At 36.7% G+C, this 25790-nt stretch overlaps 1 protein-coding gene and 1 long non-coding RNA gene across 2 annotated transcripts in view; both read left to right on the top strand.

The window, feature by feature from the left end:
• hdac4 (histone deacetylase 4) overlaps window positions 1-25790 on the top strand; it is a 293442-nt gene that overhangs the window by 63768 nt on the left and 203884 nt on the right. The window lies entirely within an intron of this gene.
• Window positions 14954-19487, top strand: LOC129428212 (uncharacterized). Its single transcript, XR_008638868.2, has 5 exons — window positions 14954-15154; window positions 15814-15862; window positions 15949-16061; window positions 16171-16266; window positions 18347-19487. It is a non-coding gene; the product is annotated as an uncharacterized lncRNA (long non-coding RNA).

Here is a 25790-nt window from a genome sequence, read left to right as displayed (position 1 = left end):
TGGATTTTGAGATTTGCTTTTCCATGCTGGTGTTGTTAAAGTTTCTATGTGGTTGCAAGGTTTAATTAATGGTTTTCTGAGTTCACCCTTAAGTAAGTTTAGTTTACTAGCTTACTAGATAGACTGAAGGGGACCCGATATTTATTTTATCTTTGAAAGTTATATTTTGGGGGGATTTTTATGTCTTTGAAGGATAGGACAGGAAAAATCTGACAGGAAAATGCCGGATGGGATCTAGAGATGCATAAGATGAATCACAATTAATTTATAGCATAATAAAAGTTTTTGTTTACATTATATATATGTGTGTGTGTGAACTGTGTATAATATGTATGCATATATTAATATGCACACATGCATGTATAATTAAGAATTAAGAAAAAGTATATATTTATATATTAGGTATTTACACTGTAAAAAATGTCTGTAGAAATTACAGTATTACTGGGCATCACTGGCAACTAGCTGCCAGCAACCCACTGTAGATTTTACATTTATGTCATTTACTGGCAACATTTTGTTCAAAGTCAAATGAACACGAAACATTTTTTGACTTTATCTTCTACAGCAAGTTACTGGCAACCAGCTGCAAAATTACAGCAAATTTTTTAGAGTGTATATATAATGTAAATTATACATAAATGGGTGATTCTTACTTAGTAGTCATCTTATCATTAGTCATTTATGTCCCTTTCAACTATTTTTTTTTTTTGTGAAAATGTTAGTTCCTTGAGGGCTTAAACAATGATTCAAAATTGTTGCGGAGGATGAGAAAATTGGTCTTGGACACATTTATATTCCTTATTATTGTCTCTACATTTACAAATGATCACCAAATACCACATGTTTCTTTACTGTACATGTTTATAGTATAACATGCACTGAAGCTTTTTATTTATTTATAAATATTTTCATGTCCTAGGGATGTCAAATTATGCATTTTCCCATATTCGATGATCATTTAAATTAACGATCAATCAATCAATCGAATAATCGTTAACAGTAATAGTGCAATATAAGCCATTACAGCAGTGGCATATAGCCAATGACATAAAAGTGTGCATAAAAACGCCAGCTTCCTCACGCGAATTAAAAGATTTTATTTTGTCTAAATAATATGCTAGTGGGATTGTCAAATGAGTCAATGTAGTTGGTGTTTTGATAAAAATCATCAATTTAATCTCGTAACGTAATATAATGACTAATAGACACAGTAAACTCCGCCTCATAACGGGCTTTCCGCACAGTTGGATGAAAGTCTGTGCGTCCATGACAAAATAAAAGTTTCATTATCATCAAGTGTTATTTTTCTAGTTGTTCACCTCGCTTTCTGAGTCGTCGATACACCGCTTGTTGTAATTATATATCCAAGAAGCACACGAAAGGGCACTTTTCCCGTCGTTACCTCAGCTTTAGACCTGCGGCGTACTTTCAGCAAAGATGCTTATATTATGAAGACTTCAACCTTCCATTAGAAAACCCGCAACAGTGTTTAGCGTGTAGCGCCTCAGCCAGTCATGATGATGATCAATGATATATGTTGCGGGCGTTCAGAGTGTAACGACAGTCAGTTACAGTTTACATTTAACAGTTTCTTGCCAGAATTTAAGTTTTTCATTTTAATCTGTTTATTAAAAACGGCTTCTGGACGCATTCCCTGTGTAAAGCAGCGTTAGCAGCGCTGCTATGCTAATCTTGCAGGCTTCCCTGAAGAGGGTCTTTGCTTTCAGTATCCTAACTGTGTTTAGATTTTCGGCATCGGACCCTCTCAGATCCTCTGCGGATGCAATTTTGTTACGTTAGCAGCCAGCCTCATCTCGAATGAGGACAAAAAGCTCAAGTGTGTGTTTGGCATCGAGCATCATTGTGGTCATGGCTAGTTTAACTTCTTCGCCCTTGGTTAGTGTTTTCACCAGCTGTGTATGTGCTTTGCGCAGGCGCCGGACACACGTGCTTGCTTTTTCGACAATCGTTAAGTTTTATCGATTTAATTCTTATCGACAATTAATCGAAGATCGATTAATTGTTAACATCCCTACTTAGAACCCAAATGTGGAAAAAACAACAAAATTGTTTTTTTTTATGTAATTTGAAATCATGTGCAAAATAGTACATGAAGAGATGGTTATAACTGTATGCTTATTATTTTGATAGCATTTACTTTTATTATCAAATGTTTCATGACACCTCACAAGTCTAATTTTGCGAGAATCACCCAAATACACAAATGTATATACTAGGGCCGGGACTTTAACACGTTAATTAAGATTAATTAATTACACAAAAAATAACGCGTTAAACATTTTAACGGATTTTAATCGCACTCTTTAACGGAGTCATTCGTAAATGCTGCAGACCCTGTTTTAGTTTGAGAACTCCGGGGTTCTGCTGCAGTGTAAATAAAAGTAGACGGAACCTAAACGAACAGCTGATTTTAACGTGACAACGCATCAATTTCAAAGTAAAAATGATTTATTCTGGTAAATGGAGGTTTGCAACGGAGGTTTTGCCCAATTATAAACATCTACCAACAAACTACAGATTATTTTAACATGTATCCTAATGTCTGTTATATGTTAATGTTTGAGTATTGTTGGGTTTAAATATTGTTGTAATGTTGTTTTGTTTCAATTTAATTAGCTTATTACGAGTTTAAGTTTTGTTTGCTACTTTAAAACGAATTTCGTTTCAAATAATTTGTCTCGTATTTATAAACAATGTTTTGTTGTTAGGTTTTGTGAATATAAATTAAAAAGAACATTAAAAGCAACACCGTGCATCTCATTGATGCATATGCTACCGAATGCCAAAACATGCAGTGAGTAGCCTATATCACTTTTTAAAAAATCAGCCTGGCAGTGCCCAGAAATTAAATTTACACGCGCATTTAGAGCATAATGTAGCAGCACGTTTGATTTGCGGAGTGCTTAAGACTTTTAAAAATCAACTTCATATTAATTTTAATAGGCTTCTTTGACGGAGGACACGCACAGAGAACAGCGACGGCAGGTAAAGGAAAAAAGTTAAATGGTGTTTTTCTGACGAATAGAGTCAGTTTGTAAGAACATTTTTAAATGGACTATAAGATCACCAATATGAACTCTGAACAATGAACTATTATAAACATAACGGCAAGAAAAACTGAAGAGCAACTCGCAACATTAAAGCAATAAGCATTTATGTAGGCTAAAGCTATCACCTCTTATTTTTTAATTTAGTTAAGTTTCAATGGTAAGACTAAAGGCACGTACATTATGCAGTGCTTTTCACATCCGAATCCCACTTAAGAAAACTATAAACGATGTGCAACTTAAAAATGTGCATAATATATTTTTTATATATTTTCATTTTAATATAGGCTATATAGTATATTATGTTTTGTTGTTTTTATACGTGAGGTGGGGGATCCGCGCAAATAGGTACCAGAACACAGACAGTCAAAACCTGAGAAGTCCCGAACCCTGCAATTATTAAACAAATGACTACTTTAAGAAATGCGGGCCAGGAACCGGGTCGGGTATAATATATATATTTTTTCTTTGCGGTCCGAGTTGCGGGCGGGTTAGATGAAAACCTCGGTCGGGACTCGGGTGCGGGTTGTTTATACATTGACCCGCGCATCACTGGTAAGCGTCGATAAGAGCATGGTTGTGTGTAAGCTATGCAACAAGGAATTCACATATCACTGCAGCACATCGAGCCTCAAGTATCATCTCAATGCAAATCATACAGCAGCTAGCGTGGACATTGGCCCGACTCCAGGTACAACGACTTGGTTGAACAAAAATAAACAATATTTTGTTGCTTAAGCTTATGTATTCAGTCATTATTCATAAAAATCCATGTAAAAAATTACTTCTTAATGTTCTCAGGTCAAATATTTATATGTGATTAAAATGCGATTAATTAAGATTAATTAATTACAAAGCCTCTAATTAATTAGATTCATTTTTTTAATCGAGTCCCGGCCCTAGTATATACACATGTAAACATTTCTTAAATATATACATGCATGTGTTCCACAGTTCCCACACATATAATGTAAACAAAAACTTTTATTCTGCTATAGATTAATCACGATTAATCATTATGCATCCCCATTGGGATCTGCAAAGTACCTCAAGCAGGGTATCGAACTTGGAGTGTCGAGACGCAGTTGCCCACAAGGGGCCCAGTATTAACGGATTCTTTGATTGCGATTTTGGGACCAAAAATAGACAAAAAGTTGATTTACAGATTCTCATCTAACATTTCCTGTTCAACTTCAATTGCATGATCCTCAATACAGAAGACGCCCGTGAGGTTTGAAGTAGAGATGTAAGTGCTATGGGAGAGCGGGTAAGACAACAGAACCCCATTCCACTGAGACATTGCGTGATCCTGTGAGGACGACTAACACATCTCTCTGTATACAGTAAGAAGTGTAAAAAAGATTTTGAGTGACGTCACTCTGGTAATCTTAAAATCACATGAGTCGCATCACTGAGTGCATGAAAACCATTGCTGTTTGCGTCACAGAAAGATTTAACAATGTTATCAGGTAGCAAGAAAAGCGTGAATTCTACTGAGGCAAACATCTTTTTTTTTCTTTAGTTTTGCTTTGATGTGGCGAAGACATGAAGAAATAACTTAACAAAGTTAGGTGTTCTTATTTAAAAAAAAAAAAAGTTTAGAAACTGAAGATCTATGATAACAGGTTCCAGTCTTGTTTCCAGCTTTGTTTCCGTTCTCCTGGTTAAAGTTGCACTATTTTAGTAAGGTGAGTTGAACGAGCCCTCTTTTGAGTCTGTGTGAAAGCAGTTTTTAAAAGCATGCTTCTCGTTTTCGTCCTTACCGTTGTGGAGTGTGGGTTATCTTTCCACTGTTGTGTTCTCACCTCGTTGCGATGGAAGTTCAGATCAGTTGTGACCCTCGGTGATATGCGTGGAAACCAAAACAGGCATGTTATTGTTACATAGCGGATCGTGAAAAAAGAGCGTTGAGGCTTTTATGACGGGAAGCCAGAGCCCCGTATTGTATCACTCCGGCCCTCGCTGCGAGTTGCCATGGTGCTCAGAGGTGTGCGTAGGAAGAGCTTTGGAAAGAAGCTGGCTGGCTATGTTTCCCATCCATCCTGAATTGCTTCTGTTGTTTTACAGCTAAACTTCATTAATGCTCGTCCACAGTGCTGGGAAAGGAAATGGCCGGGCTGTTAAATGAGCGAAATACGTCGGTGTTACGAGTAAGGGCTCATCCTTCCTGTTGCTAGAGGAGATGGCATCGGTTAGATGTGATGGACGCTAGTTCAAGTGCTACATTAAACACAGTGTCTAACCCATCGCTGTATACTATGCATGTTTAAAATGCATTAGCAAGAGAAAAAAAACTTAAAAATTGACTGCTGAATCAACAAAATGACTTTTAGCAGTGTCATTCCTTTATCTGAAACTGCAAACTATTAAACACTTTGTTCTAATTTTAACATCTTTTTGTGAGAGACAGTTAAAGGTATAGCGGAGGATTTTCTCGAATTTTAGAAAGAATCGCCTTCTCCACTATTTAAAAAATGCAATTGCGCAACACTCCTGATTGACAACTAGGAGGACCAATAGTCTTGATGATCCACCCGGAAAAAGAAATCCTCTGCAATACCTTTAAGCTACGATTGAATCAACTCGGATTTACAAGATATTTCAACTTACTATTATTTATCTTGACTAGAGATGAGATTAATTTGACTTTTCTCAACTATATTTTATAAGTTGTGACAACTCATCTCTGTTGACATGACTTGTAAATCTATGTTGATTTAACAAAAAATTTTAAGGCAGCAAAGTATTTTTTACAGTGTCAAGTTTGGATGTTTGTTCTGCAAAACTTTTCCTTATTTTCACCAGTGAAAATGAGCAAAACAACTATAATGGTTAAAGCAGGGGTGTCAAACTCATTTTAGGCTGAGGGCCGGATGGTAAATAACGCCATGATGTGAGGGCCGGATATTTTTTTTAAACTTTAGTGTAATAATTGTGTTAATATTAACTAAACAAACCAATTAATTCGTTTGTTCAGCAAGAAAACTAGAGAAACACACAGCTCTGTGAAAACTACATTTCATAAGGTCACACTCATACTGTACATATTATACACACAAATTTACATCTGTACAAAATCCACTGACCTTAGGTTGAAAAGCCTTAATTTAACTTCTTTTGCATTATTCCTTAATGCCAAAATTATTTATAAATCATTCACTTTTCTTTGGAATATATTTGTAATGAGAACAGTCATTTAGAAAATGAAAATGCTAGATGGGGCAGTGGCCCAAACCAAAAAGGGCACTAAGGAGGTTGGTACTATTATTATGGTTTTAATAAAATATTATGATGTGTTATATTACTAGCATGTGATTATAATGGGAAATATAATAACAAGAATTAAAGTGTGACAATCTGCTAAATATTCAATATGATTTACCTGCTGGCTTGATGGAGCTTTGAATCCATGTTGCAATGTTGAACTGCCTTTAGCAGCCTCTCTTTCCGTTCTCTGTCGTTATTTTGTGAAGGCATTGGTGTTTTTTGTATTTTTTGTCTACAAAGTGTGCCAACAACAGCAAATTTAGTGTTTATATTAACTTAGATCTGATCGGGAACATTAAATCGATTAGACATGTATTGTAACGTTAATAAGAATGTGGCTATTTTGTTGTTGTTTGCTTGCTAGCACTTGTAAGCACTTTTAAAACACCGACAGCAAATCATTACAGGAAGAAATACATAAACAAACTTCCAAATTACTAATTCTGTTGTTTAACAACTGATTTAATGTAATTAATCTACCTGTTAATGCAATGAACTTCGGAAACTGTCGTCTTCGCTCTCCAGGCAGAGAGTGGACACAGAGATGCTGCGCCTGCGGAGCGGTCGGGAAAACACGAAGTGGATCACCGGAATAAGTGGATCTTTAGCGGAGCAGTAACAATACAACAGCAAGATTTTTGGGCACCATGTTTAGTCTATGTTCCGCGTTTTGCTGCTTTCCGCAAGTCTCTCATATTAAAAACGAACTAGACACCCGCCTGAAAGGGTTTTTAAAATATGTATTTTATATTTAATAAATCATCATGCGGGCCGGATTGGACACCTTTGTGGGCCGTATGCGGCCCGCGGGCCGTATGTTTGACACCCCTGGGTTAAAGTATAGTCCATTTTTTTTTCGCACGCGAGGGTCTGTGTACAGTGCGCGTGAACCCGCCTTTCCACTGCACACGACATACGGAAGTGTTCTCCCCCTTGTGGCAGTCGTAATGAAGTTTCAGTTTAATCGTAACATGGGTGAGAAGCTCATTCCAGCGCAAGAGGCCATAGTGAAATAAATAAATACATGAACGCAAATGAATGAAACAATAAACAGCTCTGCATATATGAACAAAGATTACAAGATTAAAATAACGTATACATATTCAATTAATAATATATTACTTCTCAGTAATCCATAGTTTTTTTAAGGATTAAAATTTTACTGATAAAGTTAAACAAAATGGATTAATAATTTTCACCTCACAGACAGTTTTTGTTTGGAATAAACAGAAATACATCACTTTCGGTCGGCATATCGTGTGCGATGTAGTCGCACAAGGTCAAATTTTTTTACGAATCCAACGATCAAAAAGGATCTGAAAATTACGCATCTGCAGATGGTCGGCACCCTTTGCGACTCTCCGTAGGAAATTAATGACTTCCGGTTTATCAGCCGTCGTTTGTTGTGTGCAGTAGAAAGGCGGCTTGACGCAGTTTTTGATATTTAAAATCTTGCGTAGGTAGTTGCACATGCGTGTACAGGAGTATGTAGTATGTAGGCCACGTTAGATATTGAAATTTGTCGCAATGTGGGCATGCGTCAAACGTCATGTGTATGGGACAAATGAACTACAATGAAAAAAATGATTCATTGAATTTACTAATTTTTTTAAGGTAAGTGGTCGCAATCAATTTATTTAAGCTACATTTAAAAAAAACAATTAGAAAAACAAAACAAAAACTTTTGTTTAAATGTAGTTTGAATAAATTGATTGCAACCACTTACCTTAAAAAATTTAGTAAATTCAATGAATCTCTTTTTTTCTGTGTATGCTATGCAAGGCTGTACATTCGACTGCACGTACGCTCGCTAATGCATAAAAAACTATAGACGGTATCAGCAGTAACAACATAAAGAAGCGGCTTTCGTGGAAAACATGTAACTTCCGGTACACTCCGCTAAGAATAAATAACAACAAAATTTATTTAAAGTAGTTTATTTATATAACAAGCAAAATAAACAACACGTATATTACTTAGGAAACCAAAACATTTGTTATAGTCGAAGAGGTATTCATTTAGTAAGACCATTAAACAAACAGAAACCGGAATCGCGCCACAGCACGTGTGTCGTTGGTCTATACTCAGGACTTTAGTGTAACAGATGCGTTTTTAAAGACTAGTTGATCTTGTATAAGATTCTGCGAGTGATGCAAGGAAAAACAGATTGTTCAAACAGGTTACAGACAAAAACATGCAACCCTTACGAAAATTAACCATGGTTTTACTACAGGTAAAGCAAAAACATGGTTACTGTAGTAAAACCACGGTTACCACAAAATAAACAAATTGTAAACCATGGTTTTGCTAATAGTAATCAATACACCAAACAAAACATGGTTACTACACTTTCACCACGTAAAACATAGTTAATTTTTGTAAGGGAAAGTTTTATGGACCCGACATACACATTGCTGCCCACCAAAAAAAAAACAGCAAGTCATTTTTGTCAAGTTTGTTTCCTGGCACCTGCAGCAGTGCAGATTAGATGCAACTGGAGAGAGTTTGTGTCAGATGGGATCCAGATTTCATGAGCTCATCACGGGCTCAACCCAAAATCCTTCTGGATCTTTTTACGGCATGCATGGAAGTGCAAAACAAACAGATTTAAGGTGGGATTCTTGTGAAAGCTCTCTGCTTTCGTCACAGCCTAGTCAGAACTGAAGCAGCTATTTGTTATCCGGACATCTGCGAAGGTAAATCCTAAGATCATGAACTGATCATTTATAAACTGAGGTGACATAGTTTTGATGTTGTGTATTTATTGGTTAAATAAGATTTATGTTTCATGATCGATTTACATTTCGCAGTGTGCAACAATTTTTATTAAGCAAGTCAAGACAAATTTAAACTTTGATATTTAGTATAACGTTTTTTCATCAAAGACCAGGCTGAAATGATCCTTTATGGAAAATTAAATCCTAATGGAAACTTTACTGTATGTTTGAGTTTTAAGCCTGAATTCATTGCATATGTTTAGTACTTTCTAAAAACAACCCTGAGACTAAATGTGTGAGAATAGATTTAGGCAGGTCCTGTTCTGCCTGTTATCTTATGACCTGAGATGACTGCCAAAAACTGTGTTATGCAAAAAGCTCGAAGGAAAAAGAGACTCTGGGAAGGTACAGTTTTGACGTCATAGGTACCCACATGTAAGAATTGACTAATAACTGGTAATTACCTGGAATGTGCTGGTTTATTGTTCAGCGTTTGAGTTCTGTCAGCTCTCCAAACACACCTCTTTGTTTTTCCACTGTACTTTTCCTCGCTTGGGAAAGTAATTCTTTAAAAACTGAAAGGGTGAAAGTACTACATTATCATTGCATTGTGTTTCTAAATGTCAGAATAAAGCAGATGAAAAATTTGTGACTACTACCCCCCCTCTTTCTGTAGCATAGCTTTAATAGCGCAACAGATTTTGCATCACTGCCCTCTACAGCAGTATTTAAAGAACTATTCATTTTTACGGACAGTTCGATTTGAGTTTTAAAAGCTTCACGTCGATAAGGAGACTTCGTGCCAGCTGTTTCCTCACTGTTTACTTTTAGAAGCCTTTACAGTTTCTGGCAGGACATTTCCAGGTACCCGATCCGAATCCATCAGACTGGAGATTCCTCATCCATAATGCATGCTGTTTCTCTTCAGCAGTTCATAAGCTTCCATATTCAATAATGAATATGTGCTTTTCCCTGATGGAGGACACGGTAATGGATTATAACACTCAGATTGGTATCATGTTGTGTGCTGTTTCAGACTCTGATGGGCTTTTGTTAGGGATGGGTCAGGATGTTTAGCTAGCCGATTGGGTGATGTTTCTCAACTGGTTTTGCTTTAGGACACAGATCGTACATTTTACGTTTGTTTACATTAGGAAACTAAAAATATATTTTTAATATTATCATGAACAGACCAGACCATATCTCAAATTATTCATTTTTGATCATGTATTATTTTTGATAGATCTTAACTTCACACAAATATTTGGTTGCGTTAAAATACACTTTTTTTGGAAAATATGCAAAAATTTCAGCTCCCCTAGAGTTAAACTAGGGATGCACGATATATCGGCCGACATATCGTTATCGATAGCAAAATTAGGCCGATAAATGAAAGCCGATAAATGATGGATTATTTGGGTTTGTTGAACCTCTTCACTTGCTCATTGCTGGCCATGTGGAGTATTGATTGGTGCTTTCTGTGACATAGCACAAAGATGACACGTGTTGCGGGCTTAAGAAGAGTATGCTAGTCTAGCGCAAAGACAAGATGTCCGCGGCCTGGGAGTTTTTTTATTGTGAAAATAATATGAATATTTATCGGCCTATATATATATATATATATATATATATATATATATATATATATATATATATATATATATATATATATATATATATATATATATATATATATATATATATATATATATAGGCTGGAAAATGAGCCTATTTTCAAAAAAAGTGGAGTTTCCCTTTAATATGTGATTTATGCATTGTTTTGCCTTGCAGAATGCACCTGCATTGCCTCTTTTAAGGGGGATGAATTTGAGATGCAGTTTTCCTAAGAGGGTTTTTAATGAGCTAAGAGTATACAGTGCCTCAGCTGTGCTTTTAACAGTAACTATTGCACTGGCAGGATTCTGTGTCTCTAAATTCATCCTCTTATACAGGCCTATATATATATATACATATATTGGACTTTCTGAAATACTTATTTAAAGGGATAGTTCACCCACAAATGACAATATCATTTACTCACCATCATGTTGATCTAAACCTGTATGAGTTTCTACTACTGCTAAACATGAGGGTGATTATATGAAGACAGTATTTTTATTTTGGGGTGAACTATCCCTTTAAAGGAGGAGCACAAAAATAAATGTACCCTAAAAGGTCAAGGGAACATGATTCCACTTACATACAAGTTTTGTAGTACATTGTATTGTTGTGGCACTGTTTGCACTAGGTTGCAGACAAGCACTTTATGTGGCAAGATTAAATGCACTTTTTAGTCCTCAAGTCTAATATAACTACATTAAAAGAGAAGGCAATAATATATTTTTAATGGGAAACTTTTTTGTTTTTAATATAATATTTTTTGTTTGTAAATCTGTTGCATTTGGTTAAAATCGTTCAGTCAGCAATTTCTTTCAAAAGTGAACTATATGATAATTGATTGACTTGGGCTAATCTGCTATAATCCACTAATGCACTTTAATGTTTTAAATAAATGAGTAAATATAAAATGCTTTAAACAAGATCTTATTAACAACATCAAATGTCTTATCTAGTGAAACAATCATATTTTTCGCAAAAAAAAAAATATATGTACTTTTAAACCACAACTTCTCTTACAAAAATTAACCATGGTTTTATTGTTGTAAAAGTGTAGAAACCATGTTTTTTGGTGTATTTATTACTATCAGCAGTTTTCGAAAACCATAGTTGTCAAAACTACAGTAACCATATTTTTTTTTTTAAATGTAGTAAAACCATGGTTAATTTTTGTAAAGGTCGTCTTACACTAACCTTGTGATATGCGAAATGACCACTCCAGTGTTTACAACTACATGTGTGGAGAAAGCGGACCGTTCCGACGTTGTTGTATGTTGAATTAACTAATTAATGTTTCACATAATGTAACATGACCTTTCGAAGTGATTACGTAATATTTAAGGTCGCGCTGACGCGTTACACAGCTAGTGCAAACGAGAAGTTGTGGTTCGCATCGAAGACTCTTATGCATCGGTTGGGATTGTTTTAAGCCCTTTGAAGCTGCATTGAAACTGTAAACTGTTGAGGTCCACTAAAGTCCACTATATGGAGAAAAACCCTGGGATGATTTCTTAAAAAAAAAATGAATTTCTTTTTGACTGATAAAGAAAGACAAAGTGGAGTAATCCCTTAAGATCAACCATCTTGACAACTACCAACTAGCTAATTTCAAACATATTTAATTTGCTACATCCTGATTCTTTATGTTAAAATGTAGATGTCCTGGTGAAGAGGGACTTTAGAAGTAGAACTTTTGGATGAAACTGTGTCACACAAAGACAAGTTCGTTCCCTCAGGACGTCTAGCTATACGGCAGCAGTCGATCCTCAGACATGAGCGAAGGCTAAAACAGGAATAAAGCAATTTTAGGGCCACGTGCTTTCCCATGAGGACATGGGATGAGTATAAATGGAGATTAGTGGAACTCTGGGATTTGGTGTCAATGAAGCAATGTGTAAATATGCTTATGTGTATGAGAGACGACTCATAGAGAAGAATATATATTTATTCATAATGGCTCTTGCTAAAGCAAACATTGCCTATTGCTCATTTAGATAAAAGTTCAGATCTAGTTAAATCTAGTGCACTCACAAAGCACCTATTGTCTGATTCACGTGTTTACATTTCCTTAAGTGTAAGTGTGTGTTAGTACATGTTAACTATAAGCAAAAGATACGTACCCCAAAATAAACAGTGGCGCGAGTTATTGTCTCCAACGTAAATCTCTTTTCTTGGACTACAACAAACACACGGATGGTACGCAACAGTTTACTTCCTAGGATTGGTGATGTAGAGAAGACCGACATTATCATAATTCTTCCTGCTTTGACTCACAGCCTGTAATTTAACTCCTGTTAGCATTGCATTGTGAGCAAACCTTTAAACATGGTAAGGAGCGTCACATTTCCTGCTGACGTCAGAGGTATTCAAGCCAATCACAACGTAAAGATTTGCTGTCCAATCAGGGACACATCACTTTTCAAAACGATGAGTTGTTTACAAAATCCGTGCATTTCAGGAAGAGAGGGAAATCTGGAGCTACAAAATGTACGGTATGTGGAAAATAATGTGCCTTTTTTAACCATAAACCACGCAAACACAGTGTATTATACCAAATACAAAAAATAGCGCTTTTTAGCAACGGAATAGGTGCACTTTAAACAGTCATGAAGACAAAATAGTACACTTGCTTTTATTTTAGAAAGTGTTCTTTTTAATTTTTTATTTCATCTTCAGATTAAGCCAGTTGGCTGATCAAACTTTAGAGCTTTTCAGAAATAAATATGCTTTGAAAGCAGTTAAAGGGAAAGTTCACCCAAAAATGAAAGTAAATAGGCCCCATTTACTTCCACAGCATCCTTTTTTTCTTACTATGGAAGTGAAATGTGTTTATGATCGGTTTGGTTACAAACATTCCTCAAAATATCGTCCTTTGTGTTCATCAGAAAAAAATATTTAGAAAGGTTTGTAACAACATGAGAGTGAAAAATTATGTATTAGGATATTCATCCCTTTCAGTCTTTTATTATTGGCTTCCACAAGCGTGTAATGCATGGTTGTTTTAACGTGCTGACAAAACAGATGCAGTGATTTGTGTTTAGTTTTACTTCATTTACATTGTGCATTTAAATGAATAGATGTCTAGATGTCTGTTAGTGTTTAATAAATATGTGGGGCACATTTTGTTTCACATCTTTTGCCACAAAGTTTACCATAAATAAATGCAAATGTAAGGAATGCCAGCAGAGATGTTGCTTTTTATTGCTCTATATTTATTGTCCATGTTGTTTATGATTTTACATTGAGGCAGAGCAATACTTTCGTTGTAATTTGGCATCTTATTCATGTGTCAGATTTCAGATGCTTTTATTCAAGGCGATTTACGGTGCATTCAAGATGTGTTTGGGAATTGAACCCACAACTTTTAGTTTGCTAATGCAACTTTAAATAGCTACTGTACAGGAACAATTGCTGGGTGATGCTGGTTGGTTTTGGGAAGATCATACAGTATTATATTAGAAACATGTCAACTTATGCTTAAATCAAAAATGTTTCATTGGTTAGCCTTTTTTTTGTATTGCTATCAGGGTTTCCCGCAGAAAATTTGTTAGTTATGGTGGTAGGGTTGGGCGAGTGGGTGGGGCAGAGGGGAGTATGCGTCACGATGAAAATTAAAATATTTTAATGAAATAAATAAATGAAATAAAACACTCAAATAAAACTTAACTTTAAAGAAACTATGACAAAAAATGAACACATACTAGATTATTAATGAATTAAATATTTTTACCTCTAACGGGAATAGCTGCGTGATGAAGTGAAACTAAAGGGTTAATAAACACAAACTGAAGCAGATGTTGTAGAACGTCAAGCGAACAATGATAGATAGCGCAAAAATTGTAAAAACTGATTATTTCCCACTATTAATTTCATTATCTTAAAGGAGTGTAACTACTGTGTAAATAATGTACATAAATAAACTGAGCAAGAGTGCTCAACAATTATATCTAATCAACAGGCACGTGAAACCCTAGAAGGTTGCTCAAACAACAAAATCACCAGTTAACTTACTTTAAAACTGCAAGAACTGTAGACTTATACACTAACAGGCTTAAATAAACCCAAAACATAAGTCCACTTACAGTTGTCACGGACACGCGTTTTATTAACTGGCTAGTTATCCTACAGACCAGGGGTCACCAACGTGGTGCCCGCGGGCACCAGGTAGCCCGCACAGAGTCTGCACTGTAAAATGTAATAGCTGAGCTTACTAAAAAGATTAAGTAAACTTAACTTATTTAATTAAGTTTGTTAACCTTACTTAGTTTAACTAAGTAATCCCAACTTTTTTATATGCAAACTCAAGTCAACTTGATTAAACTTAACAGATTAATTTAGCTCAACTTAAAATTTCAAGTATTTTCAAAAAGGATGACTGCACAGTAGGTGGCAGTAATGCTCCCAAGGAGTAAGTGGTGGCTTAACTGAGTGGTCAACTGAAGAAGACGACAACAGCACATGGTCGGATAAGAGCATGAGGAGGTAAGTTTGTGCTTATATATCATTTTTATTTCTTAATTGCTACGTTTTTATCGCAATATTACAATCACAGTTTGTAAACAGTAATATTTTGTCGGTAATAATAAAACTGATGCATGCTATTTGATCACAATTAGCAATCCAACAACTGCTAATCATGTATGTTTAAAGATAAACATATTTTCGTTCAACAGACATAAGTAACTAATATGCAGAGGTAGATTGAGTAAAAATGTAATTATATAAAAAGTTAGTTAAAGTTAAGCCTTATAGTAATAACTGCTTGAGTAAAAGTAAAAGTATGCAATGGAAAAACTGCTTAATTAGTGAGTTTATAATTCGTGTTGGTGTGGTTTATAATAATAAACTACATGAAAATGCTTAGAACTGCTTATAAAAGGTAAAATAGCACCTTTAAAGTAGGTGCTTTCAAAATTGTTACTCAAGTCAATGTAATGCAGACAGTAAGCATGTTTCTACCCACCTCTGGAGAAAAAACATTAATAATTTCATACCTTAAAATGCCAAGTTATGTTAAATAAGAGATGTGCTTTATAAAAAGTTTTAAGTTTATAGAGTGAATGCTAAAAATGTTGTTTTTACAATTGCTTTTTAGTATCTATCAATCAATACTATGTTAATTGTATATTATTATTATTTAGCAGGAGCTTATTTCTTTGAAGAGAGCGCATACCCTTCATGGAAAGTCAGGTAATTAACACACATTTTATTTAGGGCATGTAAAAACTTTTTATATCTTGATATGTTGTTTCTTTTGTTATCCTTCTTTCATATAGTAACGTTACTGTGGAGTACAACCAAGTCGCAAGCAAAAACCTCAAGCAAGAATTGTTCTCATCCCTTGCTAAACATTGTTTTTGAAGATTTTGAATGAAAGAAAAGAAATCTAGTAAGTGTTTTTGTTTGTTTGTTTGTTTTAAATAGTTTAAGTCCATTTGTTAACTTTTAAGTAATCTGTTCTGACTGTTGATCTCAATGTTTTATGTATTATTTGTCAGAACATCACTGATGTCACTGCTCGGTGGAAGGTAGTTCTCCGTGGTCTTGCTATCCTTCTTGCGGAAGACACTACAGACTTCCTGAAAACAAACATGGTTAGTATTCTTCTCGTTTAATCAATATGAGATGTCCTAATTTTTGTGTTAGCATTTAATTAGCATTATTAAAGGACAAGTTCGGTATTTTACACTTAAAGCCCTGTTTTCAGATTGTTTATGATGAAATAGAACGGTTTTGACTGAAATTTCGACATATGCGGCTGCTCTGAGAATTTTCTGGTGTTGTGTTTCGCCTCACACCTCTACAATGGGTTTAATGGTGCACAATCCTTCCTAAAATGCATTAAACTTTCGTTTACAAAGACGTGAAACTCACTGAGTGGTCGGGGGTGTTCACTGATGTGCTCACACAAAAATCGCTGCAAAAGATGCTTTCCAACAGGTGTTTTAGCATTCGTTGTTAACTTCTGGACCTATTTTTCCAAACGCCTCACACCCGAACATTCTTCCGCTTAGAGCTTGAATATAGACACTCCAGCCCAGTTGGTGGCACTAATCCGCCATTGCCAATTGCAAGAATAGAAACAAAGTTCCCGGCGCGGAGTAATACTGTACCTCACAGCACATCTAATACAAGTCAATGGAGTTGGCAAAAACTACGATAAAACCTGTTGGAATGCGTATTTTGCAGCGATTTTTGCGTGAGCATACCAGTGAACACCCCTGACCACTCGGTGAGTTTCACGTCTTTGTAAACGAAAGTTTAATGCATTTTAGGATTGTTCCAGTGCACCATTAAACCCATTGTAAAGGTGGGAGGTGAAACACAAACACCTGAAAATTCTCGGGGCAGCCGCATATGTCGACATTTCAGTCAAAACCGTTCTATTTCATCATAAACAATCTGAAAACAGGGCTTTAAGTGTAAAATACAGAACTTGTCCTTTAAAGAAATAATGTGTAAATAGAAGATAATTAAAGGCACCAAGGCACATCCTTTTGTCCCACAATTCTATGCGTGAGCATGCTCAGGATTGGTCGAGCCTGGTTGAGTTCAATAAAATAAAATGGTGGCCAAGAAAGCAACTGAGCACACATTTAGTGTAAATAAAGTAATATTTTCACTTTTGGTTGCATTTCTAGCGAGAAATTTGTATTGTAGTTTTGAATTCTTTCCCCGCCATTGAGTTATTCTGTCAATTAAGAGAATCAATAACTTCTGATAAATGCTGTGAATAAATGAAAACATAATTTATTTGCCAGGTAAAGGTTTTATGCCAATTACATAACCAATTCAAAAATTATAAAGAAAGCAAAACATCAGATATTCAAAGATCAGTCTGAGATGTATACCTGACAGTAGCGAAATACATCAACATGACACTATGGGTTTTGGTTTATCGCATTATGAGTGAAAAAAGCTTAATACAGGTGTTAACAGTGTGTAAACCGTTTTGAGCTGTCCACATTCGACTACATTCAGATATATTCAAAACAGATTAGAACCGCTTAAACACGCTGTAACCCGTATGCTGGAAATAATTTTGACAGGTACAGTTTAATAATACACAAAATTAAATCAAATGTCTTTTAATAACATATGATGTTATAGTTACAAATGATTAAACCAAATATTGTGTTTGTGACATTTGAACGTCTTGTCTTAAAACTGAAAATAAACAGGTTTTTCTGTATTTGTTAAAAATAAGCTAATAAAATAGTTCAAATAAATATTTAATGTTGCTTACCTTAAGAGTAAAATAGCCACATAACAAGTGGGATAATGCACAGACAGCAGGTTGTTATCATGAAATAAGCCCCTTCAGTTTGATAGAAGACCCTCTGCTTGACACAGAGTCCTGATCACACTATTGGGGATTATTTCTGCAAAAACAACCTGCTGCCTATACAATATACCTTACCTATAGAAGAGTTTTCTAACAAGATATTATTAATTAAATATGTTCCAATGATGTTTTTGCACCACCAGGAAAGAAGCTTCTGCTGAAAGGTCCAAATTATTATTGGCAATTCCAACTGAAGCACTGTTACAAATTTAAGTGTCACTTCAAAAACTAGTAACATCACCTTGAACAGTTTAAAATTTTAAATGACACATCTACTTTGCATTTGTATTATGAGAATGTATATTAATATTGCGTTTCTATCTTATTAGGACTGTGATGGTGACCCACCTCAACTATCAATAGGAATTCTCAGTCTGGTGCCGGAGGACAGACCCATTTCTCCACATGGTTTACAGCAATTATTTGGTAGGGTGTCACAGCCATGGATGGACTTGAGAAAGTATCACATGCCATGTGTTTAGTTTTTGGACTGATCGTTGTTTTAAATATGGAGTACCTCTTCACAGCTTATTTTGAGTTGATTCACAGGGTTTTTCTTTCCCTGGGGCACAAATCACTAAAGTCAAAACTGCCATCACTACAAAACATACTAATGTGAAGTAGTGTGTTTTGTGTGAAACAAGTCCGTGTTACTGTAGATCTGTTGCATTTTGGGGTTTTTATTTTTTGTCAGCCTGGATACAAGTTCCAGAAAAACTCAACTTGAATTGCTGCAAAACTTTGATGTTTTAGTTAAGATGTATTTTGCGTATTTCTGATGGCAGAAACAAGATTGTTACTGTAGGTCTGTTGATGCAATTTGTGATTTTTTATCAGTCACATGCCAACCTGGATACAAAACCAAAACTGCAGTCACAAAAAAAACTAGTTTTGAATTTGTTTGTCAAGGTGTGTTCATTGTGTTTGTAATAACAGAAACAAGACTGTCTTAGGTCTATTGTGGCATTTTGGGTATCCAGATTGATGGGTGACTGAACACAAACCCCTTTCTTGTTTTGTGTGTGTGTGTGTGTGTGTGTGTGTGTGTGTGTGTGTGACAAAAATGTTTTACTTTGTACACGGTTAACATGTTTAAAATAAATGTTTTAACCTCATTTTGTTGCTTTTTGGCTTTACTCATTTTTGTTAGTTCAGCTTACTTACAAATGTAAGGCAATCAGTTTCCTTATATTTACAAGTAAAGTGAACAATAAAAAGAAGTTATCTCAACTAATGATTTTAAGTAAAGAGTACTTAACTTTACTTGATTAATAAGTTTAGTCTACTTGTACTGTTAAGTTTTGACAACTTAAAATCAATACTCTACCTTACTTGATGAATAAGTTTAGGCTACAAATAATATAAAGTTTTGCCAACTTAAAAGCAATACACTAACTTACTTAAAATTATGAGGCAATCAGTTTCCTCACTTTTTTAAGTAAACTCAACTTATTACATTTTACAGTGTGTGAGGTGCCCGCCAAAGCACATTCTATTAATAGTCTCAACTGTAATATTTATTCATTACATATTTTTTTATATTAGCTTGGCTTGGTTTACGTATGTAAAAATTTTAAACAATACTAAAACATATAAACAAGTCAAATAAAATAAAATAAACAAATAAAACAAAAGGTTTTAAGGAGACTATATCAAAATGTAGCCCTCCAGATTGTTTTATCTATTGTGGTAGCCCTTGCTCATAAAAAGGTTGGAGACCCCTGCTACAGACACTGACAGTCCGGACCACGTCTTTCTCATTTCGGCTGTGTGGTGCACTATTCTCCGAGATGCACTTGACAGTTTTTTGTGCAGCGATTTTTTTGTTTGTTTTGTTTTTGGACGAGGCGGTAGGGTTTCCAAGCTTAGGCGGGCCGCCTTAACTCAAATATGCTGCGGGAAACCCTGGCTATTTTTTGTGGTGCAATTGTTTTATTAAAACAAAATCACGAACAACAAGATAAGTCTAGGAAAACCTCATTATTCAAGTTTAGTAACTCTATCTAAAACACTTACCAGATTTGCCTAACTGTGCTGTTACCTAACTATTCCAAACTGATGTTCTGTGATGGTTCTCATCTGTCCATTACATTCGTCATTCTCGTATGCTTTAGACGTGTAGTAATTAGCACAGGATCATTAGCTCTCATCAGTCCGACTGTCGGGTCTGTTCGCTTCGGTCCACAGCCATTATCTGATTCCACATCCCTGAGGCGGTGCGGTGAGTATTACGAGCCCTCCGCTCTGCAGGTCTACGACCGAATGCGGCAGCGGTGAGCGGGGCATCGGCGACTGATACAGAGTGGCGTTAATTGTCTGGATGACACAGCTAAGTGCTGAAGCTTTTAATCAGTGCTTTGATTAGACAGCAGATGGTAGATGGGGTCCTGTGAGAGGACTTTAGATTCGAGGGCCCTCTACAAAGACCCCCTAATACAGACAAGGAGCCACAGACCTCTGTCTCGTGCTGAGGTAGACATGGGTTTATCTCATCATGGATTCTGAATGAGGAAAAAACACTTTGAGGCTCGTGGGATCCGTATGGGTGGCAATGGAGATGGACAGAGGTGGGCTGCAGCTGTGCTCAATACACTGTTGTAAAAAATCTTAGCGTGTATTTCATTCAGAGCTGAGATTTTGTGTTTTGAACTAAATAATATAACCGCGCACAGTTTGGATGGATGTGACTGTGAGTAAATAACGACACAGTGTTACTTTTGAGGTGAACTTACATGTTCAGAAAGAACGGAAGCAGTGATTAAACCATGTGAGTCATTCATCCTGTTTGTTACAAACAGAGGTGTCACACACCATCCTACTGTCGTCACGACATGTTTTCTTCACGGCATGCATAAGAGTGCTACACAATACCATAGAAAAGGCAGTTTTTGGAATTACGGTTCCATAGAGAAGCTTTAACATCCAATCAACATTTCTGTTTTACAAAAGAATCTTTAGACTATAAAATGTAAGAAAGAAATGGTTCATTTAAAGGGGACATATTACGCAAAATCCACCTTTACAAGGTGTTTTGACAAAAATGTGGGTTGGCAGGGTGTGAACTCAACAACCCTACAATGAAACAAAACGCCCTTTCATTCTCTATTAATCTCCATTAAAGACACACCATGCAGTTATTTTACCTTAATATAACAGCTTCAAAGTCATTTCGATGGTAAACGACGTCATAGTATGGCGAATCATCCCCCTGTTGAAGCTCGGGAAGGACGCCGCTACCAGAACCAGCAATGCAAGCTTGAGAGAACCGCCCCTGACAAATCTCGCGAGAATCACGACTTGCTTTACGGCAACGACGTCACACACGTTAGGCTTGTTCGACTTCGTGCAGCGCTGCAAGAACCGGCAGTCGGATGACGTAAAAGTACCGCGAGAATGATCCGAGACGGCACTTTGACGTCATCCGGCTGTCGGTTCCTGCAGCGCTGCATGAAGTCAAACAAGCCTGTAACAACAACTGCACGCGCGCATTTGAGCCGTGATGCTCGATGAGGGAAACAGCTAAGAAAACCCGTTCGGAAGAGAGTAGAAAGCGAAAAAGAGAATCTGACCGAGTTAGGAACCGGACAAGAGTCCCACTCGGTCAGGTTTTTACTCGTTGGCGTGAGCTAATAGACAGCCCTGGATGCAAAAGGGATGCTGATCTGGCGATCTTGTTGATGGACAAGTAAGTAAATCTCTTATTTGTAAATTTGTTTGCGGTCTATGTTGTATGTGGTTGCGCTTGCTTGTAGTGTGTATTTTTTTACTAAGCTGTTCATTCATCCAGTGTTGATAATTAGACCAGTAAAATAACTTCAACAAGGGTCTAGCTAGCTTACGATCATAAGAGCATTTAGCAGACTTGCTAACAAACACTCCTTTCTCTTACATGTTTTTTTTGGCCATCTAAACTCAAGTGTTGTGTTGTGATGTGTACGTAGTCATTTGTTTAATTTCGATTTCTTATGGCCAACGAATAACGGCCAATGTTATGAAATAATGCAACGTATACAATTAACTTTGTCAGTGCATTTTGTAAAGTTTACATTACAGTTAAAAAAACAAATAAAATTATACAGTACACATAACATTAGACTGTAGACTGTTTACTTGTGATTAAGCTGCAATCTTGTAAAAACGTAATAAGCCAGCAAACGCGCCAACTCTAAACTTGGCATAAACTTCTTATTATCCTATTACCACCATCTGTAGTTTAGTAGACATGCAGTAGCCTAATATTTGTATGAAATTGTGAAACATTCCCTGGTCATTATCTTCGGAGTCCATCTCACGCCCAACACTATCCTTACAGGTACGTACAGAGTGGGCGTGCGAAATTACGACAGTTGCAAGTTTTCCCCAGTGACTCTAGGGGTCGCTGTTTGACAAAAACGTCAAACTGCATGGAATGCCTTTAAAGGGACATTTCACTTTTTTTTGAAAATATACTCGTTTTCCATTTGTTTTCTATTGATCGTTTTGACATTTGATTCTTACCATTTTGGAATCCATTCAGCTGATCTCCGGGTCTGGCGCTAGCACTTTTAGCATAGCTTAGCACAATCCATTGAATCTGATTAGCCCATATAGCATCGCGCTAAAAAATAACCAAAGAGTTCCGATATTTTTCCTATTGAAAACTTGACTCTTCTAGAGTTACATCATGTACTAAGACTGATGGAAAATTAAAAGTTGCGATTTTTTTATGCCGATATGACTAGGAACTATACTCTTATTCTGCCGTAATAATCAAAGACTTTGCTGCTGTAACATGGCTGCAGCAGACGTAGTAATATTACGCACTGCCCGAAAATAGTCCCCTGTTATTGAAAGTAACCAAGGGGACTATTTTCGGGCACTACGTAATATCACTACGCCTGCTGCAGCCATGTTACATCAGCAAAGTCTTTGATTATTACGGCAGAATAAGAGTATAGTTCCTAGTCATATCGGCATAAAAAAATCGCAACTTTTAATTTTCCATCAGTCTTAGTACATGATGTAACTCTAGAAGAGTCAAGTTTTCAATAGGAAAAATATCAGAACTCTTTGGTTATTTTTTAACGCGATGCTATTTGGGCTAATCAGATTCAATGGATTGTGCTAATGAGAGTATAGTTCCTAGCCATATCTGCCCAGAAAATCGCAACTTTTAATTTTTCTGATAACTTTTAGACTTTGTCATAGTAGATAAGTTGATGATGGTTTGCAGACAGCATAGCTTGTTGAATTTTGCTGTGGCACATTCTTATTCTTTCGTTGATGAATCATTAATTTGTTGATGAGATGAGTCCAACTGTTTTGGAAATCCCAATTGTATTCTCTCGATTTCAAACTGACGCATCTCTTTTTACACCCACCATGTGTATCTTACACCTTCTCATCTGTCAAATACACTGTCTGTATATTTTCTAAGATGTAAGCAGCCTCACTGTGAGATGTGCATGTAGGACACATCCAGAACTGTAGTCAAAACCTGGGGTGAATAAAAGTCCATCATTGATGAGAGATCAACAGCAGTGATGCACCCGACTCACCCCCGACCGTTTTCAATTTACCCGCCCGCAACTCGGACCGCAAAAAAAAATATTGTACTCGACCCGCTTTCTGGCCCGCATTTTTAAAAATTTGTAATTGTTTCAGAAGGGTTATATTGAAGATATTGCTGCTTTATGACATTTGCTTTATCACGAAAAGAGCTTTAAAATTGTATGTGTTCGGCCATATGTGTATTTTACTTCTTTTTCTCATGTTTCTCAATGTTTTTTTGACCGTTTCATCTTTCTTATGAGAAGGATCCACAACAGCTGGAGAGAAACATAAACACAACAGGATCCTGGACATTTCTGTCACAAAACCCAGCAGCACAGTTATGACAACAGAGCCTGCAGGCAGAGACATATGAACAAACAGGCATATAGAGTCTAAGGCACAGATGATCACAGTCAGTCACAGATGATCACAGGCAGTCACAGACGATCACATACAGGTACAGAAGATCACATACAAGGACAGACAATGACAGACAGGCACAGACGATCACAAACAGACACAGATGATCACATGCAGAAACAGACAATAAGAGGTAGGCACAGGCGATCACATACAGGCACAGGCGATCACAGACAGGCACAGGCGATCACAGACATGCACAGGAGATCACAGACATGCACAGGAGATCACAGACAGGCACAGAGAGACACAGGTGATCACAGAGAGACACAGGCGATCACAGAGAGACACAGGCGATCACAGACAGGCACAGGGGATCACAGACAGGCACAGACAATGACAGATAAGTATAGACTATAACAGTAAGTCTCAGATGATCACATACAGGCACAGGCGATTACAGACAGACACAAACAATCACAGACAAGCATAGGTAATCACAGACAGGCACAGGCAGTCACAGACAGACACAAGTTATCACAGACAGGCACATGAATCACAGACAGGCACAGGCAGTTTACAACAAAAACCAGTCAATCACAGACAGGCACGTGCAGTCTCAGACAGACACAAGCGGTCACAGACAGGCACAGGGATCACAGACAGACACAGGCATTCAATAACAGAAACCAGCCAACCACAGACAGGCACAGGCAGTCACATACAGACAAAAACGATCACAGACAGGCACAGACAGTCAATAACAGAAGCCATTCAATCACAGACAGGCAAATGCAGTCACAGAAAGACACATGCGATTACAGGCAGTCACAGATGATCACATAAACCCCATTCACACAGCACTTTGGCCCCAGAAATTCACTAAAATTGGCAGAGTGACTTCTGTGTGAACACAAATGCGGCTTTCACATAGGACGCGGGGTGCGCTGTGCTATGAAACCCATTCATTTCAATGGCTTGCACCGCGTGAGGGCATTTTGTTGTTGCGTCGACCAAAGTGCGAGTGCAGCTTACACCGCGGTCAAAGTTCAATAGTTAAACTTTTGCGCTGCGCTCTGTGACGATTACTCGCGCGACCAGTAGAAACGGGACATTCAAACAGGGTATCCATCTTGGCTGCGCTGAACCCAGCGGCGAGCTCAGCGCACATCGCGTCCTATGTGAAAGCCAAATTACATTTACGGAAAGCATTCTGTGTGAACAAGACGCTGAAACTATGCCTTGTCATCGGATGTGCTTGTCATCGCAACCAGAAGTCATGGTTCAGCTCTTTGCACAATGATTTGAACACAGATCAACATTCATGACAAGAAACATCAGCAAACTGAACTTATGATCTTATCATAAACTAAAATGCACGTGCAAGGTTTTCCGAGAGAGAAATCACAGATAATAGCAAACTTCAGACGCTGTGAAACAAATCATAAACGCATTTTCCGTGTATTTTCTGTAATCTCTGTGTGAAAAAGGCTATACAGGCACAGACGATCATAGACAATCACAGGCAGTCACAGATGATCACAGACAGAATACTTTTTGGCTAGCTTAGGGTTAGCATCTCAATATTTCCTTGTGACAGCTGTTGCATGGTACTTACAAGAACAAATTGTTTTAATTTCCAGGGGTCACACAAACTAGATTGTTACTTTGAATGCTCTGAAGGTTACTTTAGATAAAAGTGTCTGCCAAGTAAATAAATATAAGGGCACATTATCGGTCAAATGTTTAGGTTTACAAGACTAAAATGTTTCTCTTGATCTTTTGAACTGAAGCTGTAGTTTTGTATGCAGAAATTTAATTGTGCAAGCATATTAATTTCTTTCATTTATTTATTTATTTTTTTTGAATATGTAAAAAGAG

Source organism: Misgurnus anguillicaudatus, chromosome 17, assembly GCF_027580225.2.
Source record: "Misgurnus anguillicaudatus chromosome 17, ASM2758022v2, whole genome shotgun sequence".
NCBI lineage: Eukaryota > Metazoa > Chordata > Actinopteri > Cypriniformes > Cobitidae > Misgurnus > Misgurnus anguillicaudatus.
Note: the sequence above shows the minus strand (reverse complement) of the source record. Positions and strands in the feature narration are given on the sequence as shown.